The sequence below is a fragment of the Hippopotamus amphibius genome, chromosome 2 (assembly GCF_030028045.1).
Source record: "Hippopotamus amphibius kiboko isolate mHipAmp2 chromosome 2, mHipAmp2.hap2, whole genome shotgun sequence".
Classification (NCBI taxonomy): Eukaryota; Metazoa; Chordata; class Mammalia; order Artiodactyla; family Hippopotamidae; genus Hippopotamus; species Hippopotamus amphibius.
In genome coordinates, this window is record NC_080187.1 from 40,426,929 (window position 1) to 40,432,928 (window position 6,000).

Consider the following 6,000-nt stretch of genomic DNA (forward strand, 5'->3'; position numbering starts at 1 on the left):
TGCAGCTATGTGGCTCGTCTGCTGGTTGGACAGAATCAGAAACAAGTGAAAATGTCTGTTACTCTACCAGCAGTCCTTGCCAGGCTGCCTTGAGTGCTAGAAGGCTGTAAATAACCCTTGGCTCCTACGTGAGTTCTCCTTCTTTTAGGTCAGACTCTTGGCTGGTGTGCAAGCCTTGATGTCAGCATAGAATCATGAGCCTTCCTCTAAACCCCTTGATACGAGAGGAGCCTCGGCCTGATGGCCTCAGTTTCACTGAAGGTGACATGACCTCCTGCTTAGGCCACAGGATGTTCTGCACTGACGAAACTCTAGGCTTGTTGTGTGGGTCAGCTGTGGGCTTAGATAGAGCTTAGCAATTAAATTCCAGGAGAGGAATCACTGTGGAAACTATGTGGAGCATGAATAGTCTTGAAAGCCCGGTAAGTCAAGGTTTTATTTTACAACACTGTGTCCATGTGAAAGAGTTCGTGTTAGACAGAGAAGGAAGGGAAGGGTGAGGCGGACAGTGAGAGGTGGAATGTATATGTTAAAAAAGGTTCTGATGTGGTCCTGGCTCCCAGCTGTGTTTGGAGGCTTTCAGACTTTGTGGATGAGGATAGATATCAGACCACAGACATTGCCTCCGGCTTTTACAACACAATTGAATAAACACTGGAGAATTGGGTGGCTTGTGGTAAGCTATAATTATAGACTATGGTTTCATTTGCAAGAGAAAAATATTTCGACCTGATTGGATGCTTAAAACATCCAATAAGTTACTAAAATATAAAAGTGGCTTCAAAAGATGACTCTTAAAACTTTAACCCAGGTCTCAATAGAGACTAAATAGCGACAGCCAACTTTTTAAACCTTTGCTTGTTCTCACATCCTCATTATTTACCTGTCTGATTAAGGATTAGGTTTTTGAATGTGAGAACTAAATACTGAGTGAAGACATAGACCCGGACTGTTGCTACATGATGGTATTTAAATTTCATGTTCTCATCAAGATCTATGTAGAGAAGGTTCTTGATTTACACAACTTGTCATGGCATGATTTACACATGCTTGTCTAGCCTTCTTTCTCCCTGCACCTACTCCATCTCCTCTCACTCTGCTGCCCTGGACCACTGTCGCAATTCTAACCTCTCATCCCTCAGTCTCCTCCACTATCATCTTTCTGGGAAGCCCTGCTTCTGGTCACAGGAATTTCTATCAATAGGTTTCAAGTAGGAAAAGTCCTAGCCAGGACCGCTATACTGTACAACTCTAGGAGGCAACACTCCCGTAGAATACCAGGTGCATGATTTTCCCTGGAGTTGTACAAAACACCTGGCCCTGCTCTCACTTCTGGTTCCTTGGAGGCAGGGAGGTATGGAATGGGCCTACCTGTGACCATTCTAGGTGCTACAGCTGAAGGAGGTGGCCCTGGCTTTCCTAGATGGAACTCAAATTTCCTGTTGAATAGGTTCTACAGAACTCACTGTACTACATGGTCCAGGGACATTATGGGGTAAAAAAGAATTGCGTGGGAATATGTGCGTATGTGTGTTTGGGCAGATGGGATCCAAGTTTCAAGCAACAAATTTGGTATGGAACTTTTGGAACATCCCTTTCTGGTCATGTGGTTGTTCCCTGTGTTAAATGCATCCGGTTCCTCTTCTTCCTTGCTTCTTTTATTTTAATTGAATTTTTATTACTGCTTATATACATATAATATTTTACATAAATGCATAAATGTGACAATACCATATACGTTGGCGTCTCCAGTGTTCTTTTGCAGTTCTTTATATCTTTTCACTTTGGCTTGGCTTCCCTCTGCCTCTGTTCTCCCCCTACCCTGACTTTACTCATATCTCTCCTTACATCTCATAAGAGCCCAAGGTGACAACCTTGTATGTGTCCTCCTGTGTGTTTTTTTATGCTTCATATGAGCATAGAGTAATAGATGATACACACGTACTAATGCATACTCACATAACCGTAAATAAATATAATACACAGTTTTTGGTCAATATGTATTATATACACTTTTCTGCATTTTGCTTTGTAAATCACCAGGTATTTCTTTTTAGTGGCTCTTTTGTGGTGTGGATGTACCAAAGCTATCCAATTATTTCCCTGTGGCTGGGCATTCACTTTGTTTCCTGCTTTTTGATAGCACAGTGTTGCAACAAACACTCTTGCTCATATTTCTTCATATTTTCTGTGGTTAATAGTACTCAGATAATGGTACTTTCATTTACATAGGATAGATCCCCAAGAGCGGCTTGGCATTGTTGAAATACATGAGGATTCTTAATTTAAATACAGATATTGCCAGGTTGCTTTCCCCAACAGCTTTAATATTTCATGCATATTCTTACCAACCACATGGGGAAGCACTTATCCCATACCCCTGGAAGCAATGTGCATTATCAGACTTTTTCATTTTTGCCTGTCTAATGTCTCCTTGTTATTTTAATTTGAATTTTCTGGGCTGCTAGTTTGTTTTAATATATTTCTTGGTATTGTTTTTCTCTGAATTGCCTGTGTTCTCCGTCTTACCCATATTTCTATTGGGTTGTTTTTCCATATGGGAAATTTGGAAGACAATAAGTACATTATAGATACAAATGCTCTGTCTCCTTCATTGCATGTGTTTTTTTCCACATCGATTATTTAATAGATGTTTTGCTCTCTTTTTCTATACATTTGAAAAAAATGGAGCCAAATGTTTTTTTTTTTTTTTTTAAACAGTTTCCTAATGTCCAATCTTGGTTAAAAGGTTTTCTTCTGCCTAGATTGTATAGCCTGTATATAGCTGTATTTTCTTGTAGAATTGTAACTTGACATTTTTTTGCCTTTAAGTTTTTAATAAAATTGGTATTTAAAAAACAAAAAAAATTTCCTTTTCATTGAGTTAAAATAGTATATTTGACCCATTAAATTTTCAAATACGTTGGCATAAATTTGGATTCTCTATTCTGTGCCAGTGATCTTTTGTCTATCCCTAGGCCAATACCGTGTTGATTTAATCACCATTAGCTTAATAGAATTATCTGATATCAAGCAGGGCAAGTCTCTCTGCTGTTCTCCTATTTAAAATTTTTGACTATTTTCTGGGATTTATTAATTCCACAGAAAATTTAAGATTATTTTATCCAGTTCTAAAAAACTCAAATTATGTGTTTATATGTTTATGTGTGTGTGTGCATATATGTATGTATGTGTGTACATGCATGTGTGTATGAACACATACATCACCTATGATATGCATATATGTGTATATATTATATATATTATCCATGATAACACTTTCTGTTGGATTTTGATAGTAGTCTTTATTACTTTTATTTTTTTAATTACTTTTAAAACCCATTTTACTTGAAATTTTTAAAAAGAATAGCATCTGAATTTTGGAAAACCTATTTCAGTGTCCTCGATATTACCATTTGCTTTTCCTCAACAATCAGTGCAATTAATTATGTTGATATATATTACCCAATAATGATCTGCCCTTGTACTCTTGAAATAAGCCCTCTTAAAGATAGTTTTGCTCTTGAACATTCATTTGCTACAAAGCTGGATTCTCTTTGATAATATTTTTTTTTGGACATTGTGTGTTTATATTCAGAAGAAAGTTTTCTTTTTTGTGCTATGTTTACCAGGTCTTGAAGTAAAAGTTATACAGGATTCATAAAATGAATTGGAAGAACTATGTATTTTTCTGTGACCTGGATTAGTTGATTAACATTAGTTTATTTTAAAAACTTAACATGTAGTGAACTTTATTTTTGGTGTACAGTTCTATAAATGGTAACATATGAAATTCATGTAACTACAAGTGCAATCAGGATACAGAACTGTTTCCTCACTCCAAAGAACTCCCTTGCAAATCCTCCCCACAACTGCTAGGCCCTGGCAAACACTGATTTGTTTTCCATCATTATAAATGAAGTCTTTTCAAGAATGTCATATAAATGCAATCAGAATATATAACCTTCTGAGACTGGCTTCTTTTACTCAGCATAATGCCTTTGAAATTCATCCATGTTGTTGTGTGAATCAGTAGTTTGCTTGTTTATTCATTCAGCTGTTGAAGGACTTTTGGGTGGTTTCCAGTTGGCGATTATGAATAGAGCTTCTATATACATCCGTGTACAAGTTTTTGTGTGCATTTACAATTTTAATTTTTCTTGGGTAAATACCTAAGTGTGGGATGGTGGGGTTGTAAGGTAAGTGTATCTTTTTTTTTTTTAAGGACTTTTATTGAGATACAGTTAACATACAATAAACTTGCATATATTTAGAGTGTACAATTTGGTATCTCAATCTCCCAATTCATTCCCCCCAAACCCTCCCCACTTTCCCCACTAGGTGTCCGTATGTTTGTTCTCTACATCTGGGTCTCTATTTCTGCCTTGCAAACTGGTTGATTTGTACCATTTTTCTATATTCCACATATATGTGTTAATATACGATATTTATTTTTCTCTTTCTGGCTCACTTCACTCTGTATGACAGTCTCTAGGTCCATCCATGTCTCTACAAATATCCCAGTTTCATTGCTTTTTACAGCTGAGTAATATTCCATTGTATATATGTGCCACATCTTTTTTATCCATTCATCTGTTGATGGACATTTAGGTTGCTTCCATGTCCTGGCTATTGTAAATAGTGTTGCAATGAACATTGGAGTGCATGTGTCTTTTTGAATGATGATGTTCTCTGGGTATATGCCCAGCAGTAGGATTATGGGATCATATGGTAACTCTATTTTTAGTTTTGCAAGGAACCTCCATACTGTTCTCCATAGTGGCTGTATCAATTTACATTCCCACCAACATTGTGAGAGCGTTCCCTTTTCTCCACACCCTCTCCAGCATTTACTATTTGTCGATTTTCTGATGATGCCCATTCTAACCAGTGTAAGGTGATACCTCATTGTAGTTTTGATTTGCGTTTGCCTAATAATTAGTGATGTTGAGCAGTTTTTCACGTGCCTCTTGGCCATCTGTACGTCTTCTTTGGAGAAATGCCTATTTAGGTCTTCTGCCCATTTTTTGATTGCGTTGTTTGTTTTTTTGATATTGAGTTGGATGAACTGTTTATATATTTTGGAGATTACTGCTTTGTCTGTTGATTCATTTGCAAATATTTTCTCCCATTCTAAGGGTTGTCTTTTCATCTTGCTTATAGTTTCCTTTGCTGTGCAGGAGCTTTGAAGTTTCATTAGGTCCCAAGTGTAAGTGTGTCGTTAAATGTAAAGTTAAAAAATGCAAAACTGTTTTCCAGAGGGGCTGTGTCATTTTGCTTGTGTCTGTTAGCAATGTATGAGAGTTCCAGTTGTTCAGCATCCTTGCCAGGACTGAGTATTCTCAGTATTTTTAGTTTTGGCCATTCTAATAGGTGTGCAGTGGCATCTCATTGTAATTTTGATTTGCTTTTTCCTAATGATTAACTATGTTAGATATCTTTTCATGAGCTTATTTGTCATCCATATATCCTCTTTTGTGAAGTGTCTGCTCAAGTCTTTTGTGCATTTTTAAATTGAATTGTTTTCTGATTGCTGAGTTTTGAAAGTTCTTCGTATGTTGGTATTAAAATTTCTTTTTAGATAAGTGATTTGCAAGTATTTTATCACAATTCGTGGCTTGTCTTTTCAGTCTCCTAACATTGTCTTTCAAAGAGCAAAAGCTTTGGACTTCCCTGGTTACACAGTGGTTAAGAATCTGCTTCCCAATGTAGGTGACATGGATTCCATCCCTGGTCTGGGAAGATTCCACGTGCCATGGAGCAACTAAACCCATGTGTCACAACTTCTGAGCCTGCACTCTAGAGCCTGCAAGCTACAACTACTGAGCCCATGTGCCACAACTACTGAAGGCCGTATGGCCTAGAGTCTTTGCTCCACAATGAGAGAAGCCACTGCAATGAACAGCCCATGCACCACAATGAAGAGTAGCCCCCGCTCGCTACAACTAGAGAAAGCCCGCGCACAACAATGAAGACCCAAAGCAGCCAATAAATATATAA